Consider the following 3,779-nt stretch of genomic DNA (forward strand, 5'->3'; position numbering starts at 1 on the left):
CTATGGCATCTCAGTAGCGGTACCTTCACTTAAAGTCACTCTACTGACGGTTGAGAGTTTTTTCTCTGTGTACACGTCTATGTAATGTAAACTACTAGGAGTCATGTTATAAATGAAGTATGTATATGTTGGATTGATGATGATGCCTTTATGAGACGGCAATGTATGATAGTACTTTGAGATAATACAAGTATGAATATTCAGTTGCTATAAAATATTATTGAAACATTTACCGTTGAGAATTACAACACATGGTTTTAAAGATGCTAGATGGAATGAAGAACAGGATCTCATAAAAAGGCTTGCTTGGGCCTAGTGGGCTATGCCCATTGAGCCCATGTGCCGGTTATGGCCTGAGATTCGGGCTATGACAAAGGTGGTATCAGAGCTCTAAGTTTAGTCGAGTTCTAGGGATTCTCGTGTCAGTCAGCGGAGTTGTCGGAGTTAATGTAGAGTCTTGTTTATGGGTTGTGATTGTAGCACAAGTCATAGATATGAGGCTATATGAACTCCTATTCCTAGTAACCTACCTTCTTGCTAACATTATGTAAAGGTCACAAGTGGTGCCGTTGTTTGGGTTTGAGATGCCACCTGAGACATGAGCTGTTGTTGGAAAGATTTTAAGCAAATGCTCTTAATGAAAGGTTAACGTAATAACAAATTCCTCTGATTAAAGATAGAGGAAATTGGAGCTGGACTAATAGGTCCGTAATGACTTATTCATTCGGTGGAGTTATAATTTAAGCCCATAATTGTCAATGGGAAGAAATTGGATGACATTGGATCATTATTGAGGTCAATATAAAAGAACACGTACGATAATGGTAATAAGGGGCACACTTTGACTGGAATGAATAGTGATGGTTGTAATTTACTTGGAATTTATAGATCTAAGTATTGAGGAAGGTGTCAATTGATGTTTATGTGCATGAAGGTAAGTGCACTATGTTAAATGAGCTTGTCATGCCCCTATAGAAATGGTGTGGGTTTTTGAAATATTTTGTAAGCGTATAAGTGTTGACTATGTGCATAGCAGCTTAGATGGAGCTAGTTTTGATTTCAATTAAGTAATTGCAAGATCCCAAGGCTCGATTTGAACTATTATGGTTTATAGTTATAAGTACATGAGTTAGCTTAAGGGTGAAATTCAGTGACTATTATAATTGATGTGTGGTCAACAAATGAAAGGTTGGTAAACAAATTTTCTTTGAGGAGGAGCATGAACTTTGTTATGCTGTGCATGAGGTCAAAGGATTAAAGGACTAGTTGTGGATTTGATAGCTTGAAGTTAAATGACTGAGAGATGTCAAATCTAGTCTAAATTCCATACGGAGTTCTATATTTGAGTTTGATATACAAATTGCTTTAACAATCAATTTAAAAGTCTATTGGGTTTAGTATGCAATCTATGATAAAAATGATCAGTTTCGAATGTGTTCTCCATAGAGGTAAAGGATTTAGGAAATATCATTTTTTGGATAAGTTCTAAGAGGGAGTTTCTACATCCTAAGTTTAAGAAATTTAGATTTTATAGTCGCCAGGGCGAAATGCAACGGTTAAGTAAATCATTCACTTTATAAATGTAATTGGTTAAGGATTGGTGAGTAAAGTTAAGATCTTAACACTAAGTGGTGCACAACTTGATGTTTAGGTATTTAAGAGTTATTTGGAAACAATTGTCTAATCAAGTTGCATTAAAATGTTATGGTAAAGGTATACGATTGTTAGTGGTGGAATATGCCTAAAGGATGATCTTGACATACCATAAAAGGGTGAAATGTGGAGTAGACATGTCGAAATTGAGGAAACTAAGAAAAGGGTTCTTACACATGGTAATAGATGTTGACATTTAAATGGATGTGTATATGTATATGTGGAGTTACTCATGTCATTGGTGGAAACAAAGAATTGTTCTTAACGATTTGACATTTGAACACAATATGCTTGGTGGGTTGCATAGGTGGTATTATAAGATACTAAATTGGCATAATATACGTTATTGGAAATAATTATGAAAATGGGGGGAGAATAAATTCTAGAATTTTGAAGTAATGATGTGAACATAAGTAGAATGATCAAGATAGACAAAATTCATGATGATACTAAGTTGAAGTGGTTAAACTATTTGAGTTAAAAGATAAGAAAGATAGCTAGTTGCGAATACTAAGAAATTGTGGAACACTAGAAGCAGTGAATAATTATGTGTATGGTGTTATACGTACATGGTGAATTCATTATACAATATGGAAAGATGTCCTAAGGTGGGATTTATTGATTTGTGACAAGTGTTAAGGGATGAAATGAATTTGAAAATATTGGCTTGACCTATTATATGTGATAAACCTGCGGGAATATAAATGGCTATGGAAATTGTGACGTAAACTTGGAGGAAAATCAAACGGTCGAGGATGATCAATGTAGTAACCTTAAATGTAGACGAATAGCAATGATTAAGTAAACCACAGCAACCACCACGCCACAGCGCTAGGAGCACCTCATGTCTAGGACGTATGAATAAAATGTTAGGGGCGTGAAGCTGAACTTATGAGTTGAATTATGGTCATTTGGACTTGATGTTAAGCTTCGTTAATTGAAGTTTTAAGGTTTTGGAAAAGTATTTATATGAATGAATTGGAAAGCTTCTTTATTGCCTTATATATTGACATGTAGGTAAATGAGACAAGAGATTAAGCCTTGTTAAAGGCTAAGGAAAGAGTGAATGAAAAGTAAGGTAAATAATGGGAGAAATATGGATGTTGCTATGATGAACATAAAAAGCTTAAGAATAATCAATGCAAATACACTAAGATAGTTGTGTGGTCCGAATTAAGGACAAGGACGCCTTAGGAGATTTGAAAATAATGTCCGTTGAAACTGATGAGGTGGAATGTCATTGAGCATACATTGGATTGTTAAAGTTATGAGTGGTTTTGAAGGTAAGCTTTTGATTGTATAAGTTCTCAACTAAATTCCACTAAAGGATGTGTTTAAGTGTTTTAGAAGTGTATTGAAAAGCATAAGAGAATATATTAGTTAACTTGCCATAAAAGATCGAAATGGCATGGCCATGAGAGGCTTGTGAGCAGCCAAGCAATGTATAGTTAAATGTGCAAGGGAGCTATGATTGGTATATAAGAGTAAGACTTTAATGATGGGATAGTGTTCACTGCTTTGGGCAATGAACCATAAGTTATGGGCTTGTATCCACTTTGTGAACACTTTGGTGAGATAATTTGAAGGGGTTCTCACAATGTGAAAACATTAAAGCTCAAGGAGCTAATAGTTATATAGTGATGTTGGTGTTCTAATTGATATGTCACGTAGTACAAAGGTATATTGCAAGTCTAAGAATGATTGGAAATGTTGGTTTGAGGCAATGATTATCTTGCCATTATGTAGGCCAGATAATGTTACGGTCTCGATATGCTTGTGGAGGCAAAGCATACAATGGTAAAAAAAAGTGTTTCCCTCACATGTGTTTTTTCATTTTGAGTAATTAACAAAGTAGAGTACCTGATAAGGGTAAGCAAGGATTGAACTATGCTTTAAATGCTTAGTGAATAATGGCGATATGCTCTAGTTAATTGATATTACCCTTGGTGAGGAAATAGCAGTACACAACGGGATTCGTAGAGATCTACTTGGGAAAGAGATGATGATTTGATGTTTCAAGTAAGCATGTACGAGTAAAGATTTTGGTAATAAGCCATGATTTAGAGTCAGGATACAAGAATTGAATTGGGACTAAGTAATGTCGAGATGACATAAGAATATAACAT

Source organism: Theobroma cacao, chromosome 2 (assembly GCF_053813885.1).
Source record: "Theobroma cacao isolate CCN51 chromosome 2, ASM5381388v1, whole genome shotgun sequence".
In the NCBI taxonomy this organism is placed as follows: Eukaryota; Viridiplantae; Streptophyta; class Magnoliopsida; order Malvales; family Malvaceae; genus Theobroma; species Theobroma cacao.